Below are 21,094 nucleotides of genomic sequence, written 5' to 3' on the forward strand. Positions count from 1 at the left end.
TCTTCAATGCAAATTTAGGACAAATTATTGAGACATTAAGTTATTTGGCGATCCTCACACATAAATGTATTTAATATTATAACGCTACGTTTATATGAACCCTTTAAGGGCAGCATAGCTTGCTTTGCCTACCACACCAGAGTACATTGTATGCATGGCATAATAAGGCATCTACTTCAACGAACGATTAGTTACTTGTACCACTAATTTAAGTTTCATTAAATAAATTAAATAACTGATGCAAAATATTTTAAGCAGCACCAAGTATAGGAGGATATGTTACTTTATCCAATCTTTGTTCTCCATGGGTTCTGTACAATCCATGGGACAAAATGCATGTCAGTATAACACAACAACACTGGAGCTTATATTGGACTACAGTGTTTAATTTAATTACATTACAGGAAATTCATTTTAAGAGTATGATGCAGTCTTCAGGTTTGGAATGCATCCCTTTAGGGGCTGCTATACTGGTGTCCATGGCAACCTGCCTCATTTTTCAGTGTCTAAAGTCCATCAGAAGAGAAAATACTTTATGCATTCTGATACTGCTGTATAAATTCTGCTCATAATGTGGTGAATTTAAACTGACACTTTTTGGACTACTATGTAATTCATTAAATGATCTATCTATCAATCTATCTTTCTATATATCTGTCTTTCAAGTAGTGGTATCAATTTACATGAAAGTATTGCTAGTTTTGCACTGTTACTGCCAGACTTCTTTTAGACAGTGATTGAATGAATGGCATGATGTTTAATTCATGTTGTCTCTCTGATTCCTACCAACTTTATGCTAAATGTAGTTTCAGACAGTCAAACAAATACTCTCCCTGCTCCATCCAGTAAAGCACTTGTGAGACAGTAGTGGCCCAAACCTAGACAGGGATGGACAAATGTGTTAGTAAGTGGCCATACCCAGGGGCGTCGCAAGGGGGTAGGCATCCTAGGCAATTGCCTGGGGCCCTGGGCTGAGGGGGTGCCCCCAAATGTGAAACCCCTCCCCCCTGCTCTCACGGGGGAAAACTCCGCCGCACCCCCCCCCCCCACCCTCCGCTCTTACGGGAGAAAATCACCTTTGCCTGCGGCCCCCACATACCCTAGAATCACCTCTGGCCATACCCAGGCTTATTTTCAGTTCAGTTTAGCTGCTAATCTGGCAAGGTACATCTGTGGCTTTCAACCCTGATCTCTGGACACTCATCCCATGCCCCATACCACTATATAGAATATAATTGTTATAGAATAGGTGTATATCTGACCCTATTACAACTGGTGTGTATAATTTGTTTTTGTTTTTATCTTCTTTATTTATATGAATAACTGCATCTTTGTTTGAAGGTTAAAGGACACTTTTATTACTGTGATATAGCACCTGCCATCATTACTGAGGATCACAAAGCCAAACTCAGGTGTAACCATAATCTAAAAGCTAAAGAGCATTAATCTCTGAGGTAAAATACAGCAGCCAGTTTCCACACACATTTCTAGTAAACATCTATAGGGGCCTGAGGAGAGAGTGAAAACGAGATAATGGATTGGAAAGGTTGACGGCAGTTTCATACAATTTCCAATTCCCAAGGTATAAAAAGAACCCTGATTTTATGCCTGCTCTGAAAGATGTCTAAATGCCAGTGCATTGTTTGGAATGTTTTGAACAACAGAGAAATAATGCAACTGCTGGTAATTTAATACTGCAAAGCCTAATTGTCTTGTATTAATCAGACAGCCCCTGCTGAGCTTCTGAGATCTAGTAACATCAGGCTCCAAAGTACAGCCTGATTACTACAATTGTATTTACAAAGTACACAACAATTATGACAATCCATGCAAAGTGTTATTTATGAGAAGCTGTTAAATTCAAAAATGACAAAATATATATACCATAAGTCACAAATGTGCCATATGGAATATTACATAAAAATTCCTTAGTGCTTACTAAGTTTGGTCTTATTTGGGTTAACATTTTGAAGCAGAATAGTTCAGGCCTTATTCAGCAAATTACAGTGCAACTATTGTGGACTCATATTGGACTCAAATTATGATTTTGTTTTGTAAGCTTCAAACAGGTTTGAATGTCGATGGTATTTTGGTTGGTATAGTTTCAAGTTAATCACTTCATTGGTTTGCAAGAAGATTGTATAAGGTTACACAAAATTAAATTCCATAAACAGATACAAAAATAATAATAATAATCAAGAATAAAACAAATACATTACAGACAGAACTAATGTTTTAGAGCAAAGTATTGATTTTCTTAATTGTTTACTGAGTTACCTACTTATACCTAAGGATACTAGTGTTTGGGTGTCACATTTACAAATGTTATATATAATGGACTTCTTAATCCTTCAACTCACAAGTGGACTTCAGTCTGTATCACTGACAAAACTCAGTTTTGGCTAGATACGAACAAGACCATTCAGGATTATTTATATAAATCAGGAGAATGGATTGAATACCTCCTGACCTAGTGAAAACATTCAAGATAAATTAGGAGAAGCAGTTGAAAAAATGGCAATGGTAATCATTTGTGGCAACTCAAATTGGAACGTATTTGAGATGTCTGCTTGAATGTATTCTCCTTATGGATCTTTAGTTGAAAATGCTGGAATTGTTGCAAGAATACACTCACCCTATAGTCTCCCTCTTGAGAATAGTGAATAGGAGTACATTTAAAAACTGCATCAGTTCTTCTCTAATGGCCATCTCAAATGTTTGAGAACAGTGTCCATTGAGTGTTCACCGATGAGAAGCTGGGATGAAACACAATCTACCCATAGTAGCAAGGAGAATTTAAAACAATGCTCTTATGGGATTTTGAAAGCTTCTTTTCCTGACACTTTCTTCTGGCTTTTCTTGAAGTCAGAACTGAGTAAAGTGACATGAGTTTCAATGAGAGCATAACAAATAAACAGATAAAACATCATACATAATATCACTCCACGGTTTCATGTTTGCAGAGTAACACAATTACTACTGCACAATAGTGTTGCCCTAGAAGGGCTTGTCTAAAATGCTGAAAAAATATAACTGCCTTTTATCTTCAATCCTGCAAACCAAAACAATGCAGTTAGAATTCTTGTGCTGTCTGATAAATACACCAGAGCCAATAGAATTGAATTACCCTGACGGGCATGATGCCCAGAATATGTAAGGATGCTGGTATTGCAAAATTTATGCTAATTATAGCCCCCCAGCACTTTAATCCAGGAACAGCTCTGTGCTGAATTGCAAGCCAGGGAAATCATGTCTGTGAGAATAGATTTAAGACCTCCCTGCTGATTTACTAGTAACCCCCTTTGAAAAGGGCTATAGCCACTTCTTGACAATACACCACCTCCAGGTAAGCAAATATGATTTGGCACTAGTAATACCCATTTCTGTGCATCAACAACTATAGCACCATCTGGTGAGTCTGACAGCTACTTCAACACTTCCTGAAAAATGAATGTCAAATGAACCTAACACTAATTGATATAATGGTATAACCAAATAAGCATAACAGATGAATATATAGGAGTGATAGGGCTTTATTCCTATCTATACTTTAGACATTAGAAATGCATACAATTACCTGTGATACAATTGATTATACCCCAATACAGCACTGTCAGAAAATAATCGATTTTGGAAATCTGTAATAGTATAATAAAGATTAATAAAGGGATGAATTATACTTCTGAAGGCTTCTCAAAAATTAGCACATTTATTTTCCTGATACAAAGCACTAATTCATTTTCCAAGTATGACAAGTATATGATTGGTTTAGTCCATTTGTTTAATGACAATTTAATTTAAAACAAATTGAAATTTTGTATTTGTGTAAATATTACATTTTTAAGAACTATATGAATTGCATGCCATTGCATTGTCACACTTATATCAAGGATTAATGTACAATTAATATATTAAGTACACTTACTTAGTTGGATTGGAATGAAATTTCTTAGAAAACATGCCTTGGTTAATCAATTTAAACTGTTGATTTACATGAAAGTCATCTCAGAAGAAAATGTAGATTTTTTATTTTTTTTCTGACATTTCAGTACAAACGTTATTCATCAAACTATTGGCACTCGTTAGCAGTTACACAGCATGTAATCCAGGCATTCTGACACACAACATTAATGGAGCGTCACCCACCGTCTATGCTTTCAGAGGCTGGGTCATCTTACACATTTTATGCCAAAACCTCAGAGTAACACCTGGTGACAGAAGGCAGCATCTACTTACAATGCACTGGTACCTTCTGTTGTTATCCCCTGTTGGTTAACTGGAAACAATTTCCCAAATGTTCTGTGACAGGGATAATGCCGTTTGTGTAAGGATCTGTATTTGATCCTACATTTCAAGATGGCTGCTTTTAACAGACTGGTTTAGGAACTAGAAAACTACAACTAATAACACAAACATATTGTGGACTTGTGTAAGAAGGTCGTTACTTACACGTAGAAACCCCATGGGAGTTTTTTTTTTTTTTTTTTTTTTGTATGTGTGCACCTTTTAAAAACTAATAAATCACCAGTGAATTCCTAGTAAAATAATGTTAAGTGAAATCAAATAAAAAGCACCAAGGGGTCCACATCTCAACACACACTGTAAGAAATGCTCTATTATGAGAAACTGATAGCCTACCAACACATTGTTCTGTCAGATAGCAGTATTACTTTGACTGGCAGATCTGATCTGCACATTTGTCAGGGTCATGTCACACGTGCATTGTACAAAGGCAATATTATCCCCCTTTCTTTGCCATCATCATTTTCCAAGATAAGAACTCCCATGTTTGCTGTGCATATGTAATAAATTAACACTTGCATAAGAGGAATATCCACACCTCACATTGGCCATGCTAACAGAACATGATTGGGAAATGTTTGGCACAAGAAAAAGAAAATCTTGGCCAAGTGTATTTAACTGTTTGCAGTAAAGTGTTTTTTCTGTATATATAATGAAAGAATAAATGAAAGATAAGATGTATCTTTAAGAAAAAGATGTAGTTTTCTTAAATTTTATCTATAGAGATTTAAAAAAAATCTGTATTTGAACATGAAAATGTCTTATGAAAGACCTTGTTAAACTTAATAAAGGGAAATCATTTGTTGATGTTAGTGAATTTAAAATGATCATGTTTTTAACTTTAGATCTTTAATTTTATAACACCATCTTTTATATTTCCTGGAAAAATTAAAGTGAAATCACATGGTTAAATGCTTGTATTGCATCGGCTGTTCTTGGCAACTGGTGATATTATTAAAAGATCAAACTTGTTTTAATCCAGCAAAGTTGCCTCAAAACAAACCTCTGGTTTTTTGGAAATACAAATTCCAGTGACTTCCTGGAAAAAAAAAATTACTTTGTGTTCCCACGGTTTAAGTGAACTGAGTAACCATGACATGTTAACTCTTGCTTAATAAAAGGTAATGCAGTTCTTGTGAGATTTACATATTTTGGCTGTGGAGGTATGATACACACTTCTATAATAGTACATTACATTTAGCAATGCCATCAGATTATATAGCTTTGAAAGAGCTGAAACTCAATTCGGAGGATCGGTAATTAGGTTATCAACAGATTTATAAAGAAGGTGCCAGCTTCAGTACAGGAATGCAAGTTCTGAACTCCAAATGTGCACAGCAGGATTTCATGGTTTAATAAAGCATACAGATAGGATAGGGTCATTTTTAGTTCACAGCTAATAGTCTCTCAGATTGAATGACCCTCCTGGAAACTATATTGCCAGCCGCCTCAGGCAATATAATCTCTTGTCACTTGATACAGCTATGCTCTGAAACATTGGTTTGGGATTATGAACATGAAGTTATACAATATGTAGGATGAAGATTAAAGCTCATGGTGATACTAATGAATTCCATGTACAGTTAAGAAAATGGAGATGGGGAGTCACGTATATAGTCTATATTCACGTGACATTTGAATGGAATCCTGTCTGTGGCCCATCATGGCAGCGTCTTCGTTTTCATTGCACTAGACTTGATAAAATCCCAGATAGCATGAAAAAGCGCATGACATATCTTTTACTCCTCATGCAAATCTAGTGCATCTCCCACTAATGAAATAAAGGCAAACACGTTTCAAAATAAAATACATTTCCATGTCACTCTCTACTTATTTGACACATTAGAAAAAATATCACAAAGCAAAATCACATCCACATAGGTGTACTGAGCGAAGATGTATTCCTCAGACAAGACCGCGTGTTTGACTGTATTGCATGTATCAACAAATCCTGGAAATGATCCCATTTTATCCTGCCTAAACAGCAGGATTGGTTTGTTATATGATTGGTTTAGTCATTGACTTTGATAATAGAAACATTAGCATAATACTGTATGTGTTATTTTTACATATGTCTGTATTTCATTAGTTATGCAAGAGTTGGTGCAATACTATTACATATGCTGTTGCACAATGATTACAGGAACTGCACTGGATTCACTTTCCATATGCTACACTCTACCAAGACACATCTGTCTGGTCAAAACAATTACCTTCCCGAGAACTAAACCATATTTACTCTGTCTTAATAGTATGGCAGTGGTGGCCAGAGACCCAGGGCTTAGAGGATAAAACTTTCCTCATCTTGTATTAATTATTAAATATTGTTAAATAACCACTTATAACAGGGCTCAAGGGAACATGAACTGTGAATTGTGAGTCCCTTATCTCTTAACCATTCATTTGTATGAACATAATATCCAGCTCTGCAATGTCTTAAAGGCAGAGCTAATATTATTAATGCAGCTGTTTAACTAATGACCCCTCAATATCTGACATTATTCAAATATATGTATATATAATCTGATAATTTGTTATAGATTGCAAATGTCTATTTTTCTTTATTAAATATAAATGTATACTTACAAAAGCTCACAAATGGTGAGCTTTAAAATTAAATATCAAAGTTTGTCCATCACAGCTATTGCAAAAAATCAGCCTCAATGTAGTTTTTGTAAATCAAGTGCTTGTCCAGTTGAAGCTGTGAAACAGAACCAACAGGACAAGCACTTGATTTACAAAAACTACATTGAGGCTCATTTTTTCACTGAATTGCTACAGCTGAAAATATGGATTAACATTTACATTGACAAACTTTTGCTTTTGTTTTAAAATGGTTTCTCTTAGATAAGGAAACATGGATATGGACATATTAAAACAGTAGACGTCATAGTAGCTTTGAATAGAATTTTACCCTTTACTGTTTATTTATTTATTTCAGGTAAATCACGTACAAGTGGAATGTTGTATTTTACCATCCATTAAATTACGTTAATTGCTTTTGATGACTCAGGGCAGATTCATATTTATTGCATTGGTTCATGGCAGCCTTAAAGGCTTCTCACAATGTTTATGAATCCCCTCCACATTTATAATTGAAGCCAGCCCAGGGCTGGAGTAAAGCATTCACATAAGACACAAACACCAATCCAGAATGAAGTAAAGGAATGCATGATGGGAAGGATTAAAAATGCCTTAAGTATTTTTGTTGTCAGTATTCACTAGTTATTTCAAACACCTATATGCTAGTTACCTGTTCTCATTTACCAAAGATAATGTACTACTGCTCTACTCTTACTTCCATGATTCCATTAGACATCTTACATTTTTTAAGGTAATTAGTCCCAAAGTATAAAACCAAGATCAAATGTTTACACAAGGAAAAAAGCATATTACGTTCCTGCTCATTTGAAGATACCTGTGGTCTGCTAGTTAAAAAAGGGCAAGAGACTTAACATCCTGAAATATTTTCACATGGTGCTAAAGGTATAATTGTAAAAAAACAGGAGAAAAGTGTGCTTTAGGACTCATGGTGTAATGTCCACTGAATAAAAAACATTCTTGTATAAAATATGTATGGCCACAAATACAAAAAAAGATATCGGATCTCTGCAAAGGAATTATAACCATATTTTATCATTATAATGTAACAAATAAATCGGCAATACATATGAGATATCAGCACAGGTCAAACATCTGGAATCAACAGTCTCATGATCTTTGATACACAATATTCCATTCAAGATAAAATATATAGATTGACCTTGCGCCGTATTTAAGTTTTTTGCATTTGCTATAATTTATAATAAGAATTAATGTTAATACCATGAAAATAAAAGGGTTTTCTCTTAATTAACCTTAGACACACACGCTGGAAAGTTGAAGTCCTAAACTGCAACTTAGACTTTGATTCAATGTGTGAGACCGGTGGTTTGAATAGGTCCAGCGTGTTGTTTGCCATACCTGCTTTGCTCTCTCTTGGGGAGGGTGTGGTTCTGAAGCTCGTGAAGTCAAAATGAAGGCAGTGAAGGAGCAGGCAGGTCAATATAAGGGGGCATTCAGTTCTGCTGTTGCAGAGCTACATGGACAGCGGATAGGGACTCTCCTCACGGGCTTGTTGGAGAATAACTGAAGGCACTGGCCAGGCTATTAGGAGGAGAACCCAAATGCGTAAGTTCACTGTCTGAAAATGATTCCCATGAGTCTGAAAAAACATAATTAAAAAAAAAAACTTGTATAACATAAGTTAATGTTGTCACTAAGTTATACAAACACTTAAGTTAAACAAGCATTATGAATAGATATAAGTAATATATAAGTACAGCTTATAAGATGTAAGATATAACATATATGAGGTGTAATAGTATTTGATCCCCTGCTGATTTTGTACGTTTGCCCACTGACAAAAAAATGATAAGTCTATAATTTTAATGGTAGGTGTATTTTAACAGTGAGAGACAGAATAACAACAAAAAAATCCAGAAAAACGCATTTCAAAAAAGTTATGAATTGATTTGCATGTTAATGAGGGAAATAAGTATTTGACCCCTTCGACTTAGTACTTGGTGGCAAAACCCTTGTTGGCAATCACAGAGGTCAGACGTTTCTTGTAGTTGGCCACCAGGTTTGCACACATCTCAGGAGGGATTTTGTCCCACTCCTCTTTGCAGATCCTCTCCAAGTCATTAAGGTTTCGAGGCTGACGTTTGGCAACTCGAACCTTCAGCTCCCTCCACAGATTTTCTATGGGATTAAGGTCTGGAGACTGGCTAGGCCACTCCAGGACCTTAATGTGCTTCTTCTTGAGCCACTCCTTTGTTGCCTTGGCTGTGTGTTTTGGGTCATTGTCATGCTGGAATACCCATCCACGACCCATTTTCAATGCCCTGGCTGAGGGAAGGAGGTTCTCACCCAAGATTTGACGGTACATGGCCCCGTCCATCGTCCCTTTGATGCGGTGCAGTTGTCCTGTCCCCTTAGCAGAAAAACACCCCCAAAGCATAATGTTTCCACCTCCATGTTTGACGGAGGGGATGGTGTTCTTGGGGTCATTCCTCCTCCTCCAAACACGGCGAGTTGAGTTGATGCCAAAGAGCTCGATTTTGGTCTCATCTGACCACAACACTTTCACCCAGTTCTCCTCTGAATCATTCAGATATTCATTGGCAAACTTCAGACGGACCTGTACATATGCTTTCTTGAGCAGGGGGACCTTGCGAGTGCTGCAGGATTTCAGTCCTTCACGGCATAGTGTGTTACCAAATGTTTTCTTGCTGACTATGGTCCCAGCTGCCTTGAGATCATTAACAAGATCCTCCCGTGTAATTCTGGGCTGATTCCTCACCATTCTCATGATCATTGAAACTCCATGAGGTGAGATCTTGCATGGAGCACCAGACCGAGGGAGACTGACAGTTATTTTGTGTTTCTTCCATTTGCAAATAATCGCACCAACTGTTGTCACCTTCTCACCAAGCTGCTTGGAGATGGTCTTGTAGCCCATTCCAGCCTTGTGTAGGTCTACAATCTTGTCCCTGACATCCTTGGACAGCTCTTTGGTCTTGGCCATGGTGGAGAGTTTGGAATCTGATTGATTGATTGCTTCTGTGGACAGGTGTCTGTTATACAGGTAACGAGCTGAGATTAGGAGCACTCCCTTTAAGAGAGTGCTCCTAATCTCAGCTCGTTACCTGTATAAAAGACACCTGGGAGCCAGAAATCTTGTTGATTGATAGGGGATCAAATACTTATTTCCCTCATTAACATGCAAATCAATTTATAACTTTTTTGAAATGCGTTTTTCTGGATTTTTTTGTTGTTATTCTGTCTCTCACTGTTAAAATACACCTACCATTAAAATTATAGACTGATCATTTCTTTGTCAGTGGGCAAATGTACAAAATCATCAGGGGATCAAGTACTTTTTTCCCTCACTGTATATAGTTAGTTTGTACGAAATCTAAATTGTCAGCACAATAGAGCTCTTCCACTCTGTACTGTTTAGTTGATTTGGATGCTCTTGTGCTGCGCGCTGACAGCATGAAGGTATTGCTGTCACACGATATGTATATATTGTATATTGTTCAGCTCGGCTACTCTGTTGACTAGCCAGCTACGTATTATGTTGTATTTTTCTCATTGGGTCTGTGGCCCCGCTCCTATTGGCCCCTACGGGACCCCTGAGGTTACTGTTTGGAGTTGTGTTGCCGAGACCCCCTAGCTGTGCACCTCGGGGCAGGCTCCCTTATCAGCTCGCTGCCTCCTCCCTTGCAACAGTTTTGTTATACAGTAACCCCTCCCGCTTGGGCAGTGCTTCCAACTTGAAAGATAATGATAGGTTGTTTATGTTTATGTTTATCTGAAAAAGGAAGCACTGCCCAAGGGTTTCAAGGTCGCGTGGGAGTCCTGGCTCCCGGCAAAAGAGGACGAACCTGCGCTGACGTCACGTTTTATAGAACAGGATGTGGGAAGGGACCTTTTCTGAGTGACGAGCGCAGGGGCCAATGGGAGCTTTGATAGAGTGATGTTTCGATCGGGTTCCTACGGAAGTGCACAGAAACCCCTCCCCCTTGGGCAGTGCTTCCTTTTTCAGACAACCGGGGTTGCATACGCAACCTATCGTTCTTGTTATGTCATCTCACATACATACTTCTAATGTTATATGTACACAGAGGTCCCTAACATATAAACAAGTAAGTAGAGTATCTAGGGGACAAGACGGGAGAGTGCTTCGGTGTGACAGTGAGAGTGAGAATCATGAACCAGCTTAACGACTCCACGTGTGGAACTCCGCTTTTGATTACTGACCCTGGATTGGACAACAACCCTCATTACGGACAACAACCTCCATTTTGAATAACGACTACAAAACCACGTACTGAAGTTGAATTAATGTTGCTATTAGTTGTATTTGGGAAACTGAGTAGTGGCTCCAATAACAATAGTGAAAAAGAAGAGAAGTGTAGTGAGTGCCCTAAACCCAGGCTAAGAGTTTATTTTGTGTGGCACAGCCTTTGTAAAGGATTAATGTTGTTTCCGAACCCTGGCAATTTTCTATGCAGGAGAGTGTTTCCCCCTTGATCCTCAGACTGAACTATGTTAAGATAATTTGTTGTTAATATGTTACACTTAATTTCTGCATTAAAGTTATATTACAAAAAAAAGTAAAAACACTGATGTAAAAGATAAACCTGCAACTAGCGGAGCAGAAAAGCAATACCTTGTCAAAAAATGCAGTACCCATTTTATAGTATACTGTAAAGACATTTAAGGAGACCCAGATCAGCATCTATGAGTTCTCTAATTCTCTTGTGGCACACAGATTGCTTTATTGCTAGAAAAAAATGCTTTGTAGCTTTAAGATATAGACAATGTGTATATATAATCAGATTTATTTTCTATTTGGTGTATTTTACAGTGCACTCCATTACACTTACATGCAATACAATGACAATAGTGCCTGACCCCATGCACAGACACCAAAATATTAGAAGGGTTATTCAGTAACCATACAATAAAATGCAATAGTTTTGCATTTTACTGTATGCCCCCCTATGAAAATATATCGCCTACATATCTAGTTATTTGGCTATTTGTCAATGGTTTTCCTGTAGTTATACCATGCATAGATTTATGTCAAGGTTTAATATTCCTCTTCATGCTTTACCACTATTTTGCTTAGCTTTATTGTGTTTCTCCCATACTATACTACTATATACAGGATCAATATGTGTTATAACACAATTTACTGACTACAAATGTTTGCAAAATACAAATCAATCACTAAGCATAATGTAATCATTCTTCTTTATTGATGAATACAATACAGTGATGCAGTACACTAAAATATATATATCACTACTGTGCAGTATAATCTGATTTATTTTATTTCAATCATTTTGAAAAATATTTATGTTTTTCTTCCTTGTCTCTTATATGTATTATTATTAACTTTAGTATGACATCTGAAATTTTGTGTTAGACTTTTTGAAGTATGATTACAATATTTATGTTGACATGATGTTAAGCCATAAAATAAAAATTCCATTTCAGAGTTTGCACCTCCTTTTAATGCCAAGTAATTTCAAATCCATCTGCTTCACATGTATGCACCTGCATTTCTCTCATTCATATTTATGTAGTGGATTTTAATTGTTTCCAAAATATATTTTTAGTGAGTTTTGCTGCAAGTGCGCGGCAAACGTTTTCATCAAGTAGTGTTTAGATTACAAATGTATCTGTGATAAAATACATAATGCTTAAATCTGTGTGATATAAAAATCAGTAATAATTTACTCAGTCCATGTGATTACTTTGACATCCTTGTTCCTTGGATTTCTTCATCCTTTTTTAAAATGTGCTGGTAAACTGCCCCTTGAAAAATAAAGTAAATCTTAGGCAGCCTGCATTGCACTCTCATAGCTGACTGTGTTAAGATACATTATTATGGTCATGCTGACGAAGGGACTGTTTCACACTCACATTCTCACATTAAAGGAGATTATATTACCATTTTAAAAATCTTCTAAATGTTTTGCAGGTTATTGAATAACCAATTTAGAAGCATAAAATACTTGATCAAAAGTAAAAAAAATATCCATGTGCTTAAAAAAAAAAATCCTCTTTATCCAATGATAAATTCACACCAGGTGTATGTTTGAGTGCCTCTCTTATTTCAAATAATGTTTTTTTTTTTTTTTTAGTACAAGATATGTGAATCTTATGACTTTTAATTTAGATAGATTATAGGCATGTTCAAATGTTTTTAAATCACACATACACATGAGCACCATAACTGTTTTATTTCACCTATTTTATTGCTCCGTGATTCAATTTTTCAGTGCTACACATTGCAATTTATAATAACTTTTTAGGAGTAAACAACCCCAATTACACGCATCCACTTCCACTCTGTAAACTATAAATACCTAACACACACTCCTAGCATTTGTCGTTTGGTATCCCACCTCCTCCCCAGTCATCGCTTCAGCAGCAGCTGAACGCCAGGCTGTCGTTCCCCTAAGCCAAGGGAGGAGAGACAAAGGTTTCAAATAACCAATTGCTAACACCAAGCCTAAATTGGGGTTGTAAACTACTGAGTCGTCATATTGGTCATTCCTGTAGCAGCCTACAGAACACAAGTGGGAAGATATTTCAGATTTGAGAAAACTGCATTTTCAAAATTGGGGAAAACAAACTTGGAAGGAGCAATACATCTCTGCCCTGCAAGCAGGCTTTGTCTTTAATGAAAATTGTTAGCTTAGAATGCATGAAACATGTCTCTCATCTGTCAGACCATAAGCTAAACAGGAACACATTTTCTTGGGTTTACTTTTTAATGCATTTCCCTCATACCCCTTCAGTAAATATGATTAATATGAAGAAGTGGAAATATTAACTTGTCAAAAACTGTCCACCCCTTAACTGATGACATAAAAACCTGAAAATGACCTGCTGATTTTTTTTTTGCTAAGCCAGTAAGCAATATATTGAAGAGCCCTGTCAAATTAAAACAAGCAGCCTTCACGTGGCGATAATACAATTGAGCAGCTACAGGCTGGATGAGACACAAACACATTTCTATGTGAGTTTGCCGTTTGCATTATGGAGGGCTTGGAAGTACTAAGAACAAATAAAATAATTGTTGTATTTTGTGAGACAGGTTTCGGATTACATATAATAATGTCCAGATTTAATCACACCCTTGATGAAGTGTAACTAGAAGTTGATTTAGCAAGAAAAATCTGAGGAATATTAAGATAAACAGTTTTAACTTGTGTCAGCACATTGTAAGATTCCATCATTCAAATTTCCAAAGATTCACCTGTATGTTAGAAAAAAATATATTAACATTTACAGCTAATCCTTAGAAATATCAAATGAAAATGTGTCAGATATGAATGTATCACTTTCTATACTCTATTTAAAAACACTGTTAAAATGTTTTCAGACACTGGCAAGCAGTATTTTGTAAATACAATTTGGCATTGATATCATGGAAGATGCATTGGGTTGCGAATGCAACTTTGGTTATCTGAAATGAAGATACAGTTCCCCAAGAGATTATGGGTCATCACCTTTCACATGGAAGCACATGAAAATATTATAGTATTTGTATATAGAAAGCGAGTCGCTATAAGTGAGGAGGAATGTAACCCTCTGACACACACACAGATGGCTTCTCTTGCGCTGTGCAAATGTGAAAGTGGATGCTTTGCCTGTGTGCAGTGTGCTTGGGCTGCAGCAGGGGGCAGGCCAAGTGGGTCACCACACAGGGGCCTATTGGCAGCTTTGTTATAAAGGCTTTTCATGTGCTTCCGTGTGAAAAGTGATGTTCCATAATCCCTTGTGGAACTTTTTCCAAATTTAAAGATAACCTTCCTGTTGCCTTTTAATAGGTCTTTACAGAGATGTTTAACAACTTGTGCTTGTGTGCTTGTTTAATGCTTCAGTGGGATTTTGTTGGTTTTATTTTCTACTGGATTGAGCCTTGGAGATTGTGATAGCCAATCACAAATGCTGATTCTTTTCATTTGGTTTTAGACTTGGATGTGTTTTTCTGGTGTTTCTATCATGCATGACGAAGCATAAGCTTCTTAACGCAGGACATCAGGTTTATTCTCTAAAATCCATCCATCCCACAATTCAAACAAGGGCACCAGGACTGGAGAAACCAAAATAGCGCAAAAGCAAAACTGATCTGCCTCCATGTTTCACAGTAGGTATGATGTTTTTCTCAATATTTGCTTAAATCTTTTTGAGCCATAAATAACAGGTCTGCATACAGAAAAACAGAGACTTGAATTCAGCATAAAGAATCGTAATTATTTAGATGTTCATTGTGAGCGTCCTTTATTGTCAGATTAAACAACAATTGAATTTATAGATAGCTATGCAGACAAGCAGTGTATTTGGCATTATTTAATTATTAAGCAGAATATTTTAAAAGTACATAACCATAAGCGACATAGCATATATACCATTGTTACATTCAGTATTGATAGCCACACAATTCTTTACCTTGTGATTTATTTATATAAAACAAATATTGAGTGTACACCTGCATGTTCTTGCTATATCAATGTTTAGTTACACTTCGTTGAGGGTCTAAGTATGTTTGAAAACTACAACATATACCTGTTGGGTGAAATATATTAATCAATTGCAACCTTGTTATGGATATGTTTGTTAAAATGAAAGACAAGCTTTAATATAAGATAGGTCTCCTGCCTGCTGGATAATTACTACAAATTGATTGGTTCTGGCATTACCAGTCATTTCCCATTCCTGTCACAAGAACTGTATATTTCCCATCGGTTTTACATTACAGTATTCAACTATATTGAACTGGATTGCAATAAAGAATATGCAGAAGTCAACTGAGAAGTGTAACCTCATTTCCTGTGCAATCTGATGTATGGTATGGTTTCAGTACGCTATGAATACACATGGAGATAATTTAAAATATGAAACTGTTATGATCAATGATGACAAATCTGTTTATTTACAATACATAGGAGAGATATTTATTCTATGTGAATTAATGTTATTTGTGATATGATTATATCTGTTATTTCATATTTTATTTGTGGGTTAATTTGAAAACAATTACCTCTCTAGGGGTAATGTCTTGTCTTATATGTTTTATATAATATATTGATTTATTCGTCTGAAAATTGGTTGTATTTTTGGTACTTTGTAGTATTTCCGCATCTTAAACTGGAATGTAAGGGTGCTTTTTAAGAGTTTGTATTATTTTCTGATTTCAGATGTTATTCACATCATTCAAGTTGTATTTCAGCTGTTAACTTGTTGTACGTGAAGAGTTATGTTTGATATAGTGTAACAAAGCCTTAAGTCATTCTCTGTACTGAGCTATTTAAAAATAGTCTGTGCAATGAATATCACTGCATAGGAAGTATACCGGTATATTATTTGGAAGATCTGTCAGGGTAACTCTAACCCTGTGTATCCTCTTTTTCGCACTCACTTTCATCAAGCAAGAGACATATCTGATACTTGTGTTTCATAAATGTGTCTATCACAGGACCCATAATACTGTGTAAGAACTCAGAGTTCTTGCCTTGATGTGCTGCTTGATTTTTTCTGTTGTATCAGCAGATACAATAATGCTTTATTTTAGTATTATGAATGCACCACAGGAAAATAACTGAGAAAAAAGAACACTTTCAGCTGATGCCTCTGCACTCACTACACATAATCTGGTATTCCATGTATGTCTATTGATTTGCTAGAATTCTCAATTTACTTGAAAATGCAGCTGTTTAGAAGAATCCAGTTAAACATTTCAAGTTGCTGATGCAAAAACTCACCTACCTTGGTTCAACAATGGTACATAATAGTGTTAAACATAACCAGAGATGGCATTATTTTATCTGAAAGCATTAATCACATTTCACAGCAGAATCCTTTAATTCAAACTTCAAGGGCCACAAATTGCTGCAGAACAGGGTTCCTCTGGTTCCTCTGCAGCAGGTTCTATAAGCCTTTTAAAATGGTAAGCTTTTAAAGAGCTGAGAATGTGGTGATTTTCTAAGCAAATAATTAGTTAAGTTAGTGGTAGCTAAGGGATCACATGGACATACCCAGCAAACCCAATGGTCCTTGAGGAGTGAATGGATAACCCCTGCTGTAGAATCATCATTTGGACTCCATATGCCACCTTGGCATGCTTGCTAATAAAAGGAACTCCATAAATATAAATTACAATCTTGCAAGTAAAGACACTAAAGAAAGAGACAGGCTGAAAAATCCTGTGTGCACTTTCCATTATTTCATTGTGCTACATGGTGAAGTACAAGCACAGAGGGAATATATCAGTCAGATTGTATCCATAAAAAACACTAACACTGGGCAGCTTTCTCCTCTCAGCTGCCACACACGATATTGACAAAACACTGCATATTCACAATGTTGTGCATTTCAAAGCACAGCATACAATCTTACATGATAGTGTGGAGATGGCATTGCTATAATTTAGATTTCGTTCCCATGGGTTGTTTGTTTTATTTATGTATGTATTTATTTATTAACAGACTACGATTTGAAGTAAGGTCACTGTTTTTTTGTAAAAGGCATGACACCCAGTATGTATTGTTACATTCTGGACAGCAGTCACCTGACATTGATTAGATGGTGAATGTCTGTGCATCTATCAATACGATAATGTTCCATGTGACAGGTAAGAGTGAAATACTGGATAATAGTTTTCAAAAAAATGATATGGCCTTCTCAGTGTCTTGACCTCAATCCCATTGAGCACCTCAGAGATTAATTGGAACAGTGAATCAAGAGGATACTGCATGGACCAACTGCACTGTTAGTCCTAGGAAGACTGGCATACTACTTCTCCAAGCATCTATCAAAAGGAAAGTCAGTGGGACCCTTAAATACATCGCTAACCATTCTGTATTCTCCCAATATTGTTGGTAATATTGTGGGTTACACAGTATATGCATAATTGTACACTGAACAAAAATATAAATACAACATACAACAATTTAAAACATTTTACTGAGTTACAGTTCATAAGGAAAATCAGTCAACTGAAATAAATTGATTAGGCCCTAATCTATGGATTTCAAGTCTCAGGTTTTGTGGGAGCGTGTGATTGGCTGCTGACAGCAGGAATGTCCACCAGAGCTGCTGTCGGGTCAAGACCCTGGTGAGGACTACAAGCCGCAGACGAGCTGCCCTGAGACGCTTTCTGACAGTTTGTGCAGAAATTCTCCAGTTGTGCAAACCCAGAGTCTCATCAGCTGTCTGGGTGGCTGTTTGCAACGATGCCACAGGTGAAGAGGCTGGATGTGGAGGTCCTGGGCTGGCGTGGCACACGTGGTCTGTGGTTGTGAGGTCGGTTGGATGTACTGCCAAATTCTCTAAAACCATGTTGGAGGTGACTTACGGTAGAAACATTTACATTCAATTATCTGGCAACAGCTCTGGTGGACAATCCTGCTGTCAGCAGCCAATCACACGCTCCCACAAAACATGAGACATCTGTGGCATTGTGTTGTTTGAGAAATCTACACATTTTAGAGTGTCCACAGCACAAGGTGCACCTGTGCAATGATCCTGCTGTTTAATCAGCTTCTTGATATGCCACACCTGTCCAGTGGATGGATTATCTTGGCAAAGGAGAAATGCTCACTTACAGGGATGTAAACACATTTGGGCACACAATTTGCATATGTGGAATTTGGCATCTTTCATTTTGTGGAACTATGACTCCTACAGAATACAGAATACACCAATATTCCAATTCCAAGACAGAGGGTGGTATGAATGTTAGACTGTCACTCCATTCATATTTATTTTTCTGATCGACAAATTAAAACAATTGTAGTAGATACTAACAATTATTCTAAATAATTAGATTAATATACACAAACCTTACCATAAACTTTTAGTTTAAAAGAGATATTCCTGGAAACCTGTATCTTACCCCAAAAAAACTAAATTGATTACAGAAAATGGAGCAAAACAAGCATTTCCACCTGCACCCTGCAGCCCTGGACGGCCATCTGCACCTCCAGACTCATGACCCCTGGCCTTCCCAGGCTCAGCCACTCAGTAGCACACCAGAACGACATTCTCAACAAGAACCTCCCCACTGCCTCTCTGAGCTCCACACTGGGGGCAAGTAACTGCTGTATTAGTTACAGAAGTTACATCCTCTGATAGATATATAGATTGTGTGTAGCAGGCTCTGAGCTGTGTCGGCTAAGTGCTTCACTAAATGTTTAACTGCCACATTGTTTGTTGACCCACTCAGTAAGTAGTGGTGATAACATAATTTGTAATTAATGTCAAAATTAAACATGGGTCCTTTTTTAACAACTCAGTGCCAATGAGCACCTTATCTTTGGTCACTTCATCAATTAAAATGACTAAATGCCTGGAAGCAATTTTTTTTTTTTTTAGTGTTTTTTTTTAAGTTCCTTAGTGCTCTTCTGTAGCGGAATGTTAAATAATTTAGATGAATCTCAGTATGCTTTGTGAGCTTCTCACTCTGAGCCACTCAGCTACTTAACACACCCAACATCTCTCCCTGGAGGCATAGCTTTTGTCTGTAAAAATAGTTTATGAAATTATGTAAATATATTGCCTCAGACTTCAATTAAAATTAAATTATGCACAGTTTTGTTTTATATATCTTTAGGAACATATATTGTCACGAACATCATGGTTTTAATTTATTAAAGCATTCAATAAGATTTAATTTAAAAAAATGTTTTTCTTGTGACATTCTGTCAGAATGAATCATGATAATTGTATGTTTTTTTTTAAAATCTCATTTAGAAGCTCAGATGCTGTTTAATCAACCACTGCATCAAAAATGGTACAGAAATTGTATAAGCATGAATACTTTACATCTATACATTGACAGCTGTTGTGAACTTTCCAGTTACATTAAAAATACAGTTTTGAACTCTTCCTTTGACTCTTCCTTCCTCCCCTCTGCATTTGTTTAATTATTGCAAAAGAAAAGTGTAAAAAGTACCAACCATTGAAAACCTGCCATGTGTGTAATATACAGTTAAATGTTAATGTGCTTATTGTGTTATTTTTGCATTGTTACAAATAACAGCATGTTGCAGTAAGTGAGGAGAAAGATAAAGGAATGTCACTGCATAATTCAAATAAATAAATACATTATAAACTATTATTTTATTGTAATACCGATTCAGTTATGTAAAGCTCATTTGGAACGTAGACATATAACTTATCATTTAAAGAGGTGATTCAGAATCTCCTACTTCACTATATACGCAGACCTTCATAAAAACAAAGTCTGGTCTAAAAACTGAATAAGTGAGAGTGCGGTTACAAAATTAAATTGTATTTATATGTCTCCAATAAAGGTTATAGTATGAATATAATATAAAGTATTAACAATTCCAGCGTTTCGCCACAATTTCTCAAGTACAACCTTTGAGTTAAATACAAATAAAAATTGACAGGAATGAGAAAAGTTAGACAAGAGTCCCACGTGAATGGCAAAAAGAGGCAGGATGTCTGTGCGCTATACTAGTTAAAGCTGTCAGAGGGAGGGTCTCCCTGAGTGACAGCACACAGTGGCCTATAGGCAGCTCCCAATTGTAATGCCAATGGCCAATCCTCCTTTGGGTAGTAGTCTTGACTTGAAAGATAACTGCTTTCCTTTTTTAAGTATATCCCATTTTAGGCTATCTTTTACACTGTATGTGTTAAATTGTGTAGCTCTATATTTGATATAATTTAATTTACATTACTGTGAATGCCTGTTTTTCCTGTATCAGTAACACATTTTATGTTGACTTAATTACAACTAAATAAACTATTATCATGGAAGCAATCACAGCAGGTGTCATAGGTCCAGTGCCTTACCTCATTACATTATTTCCTTAATGTAATATGAAACATGATTGATTTCATTCACCCGATCCTCGAGATTCTACATGCATTGCAGCGCCTAGTAGAATATTTTTTTTATGCAATTGAGGTGAGGGGGGGCCGCCCTTGTAGCTCCCGGAGACAAAGGCATATGCATTGGGCCTTCACGATATAGCCCCCCATTGTAGTTTATGGAACAACTACCGCAAATCCCCACTAGAGGCATTAAAACGCTGCTTCATCCTATGGTTTCCCGGCCCCCCAGAAGCTGGCATTCACTTGCTTCAACCTTACATCTTGCCACTTCCAGGTGCCGCACAGGGCATGCTTTAGCCCTTGAAATACATTCATACATGTATCATTACATCAAGACATTGAGAGAGAGAGAACATCTACT

The sequence above is a fragment of the Amia ocellicauda genome, chromosome 2, assembly GCF_036373705.1.
Source record: "Amia ocellicauda isolate fAmiCal2 chromosome 2, fAmiCal2.hap1, whole genome shotgun sequence".
Classification (NCBI taxonomy): Eukaryota; Metazoa; Chordata; class Actinopteri; order Amiiformes; family Amiidae; genus Amia; species Amia ocellicauda.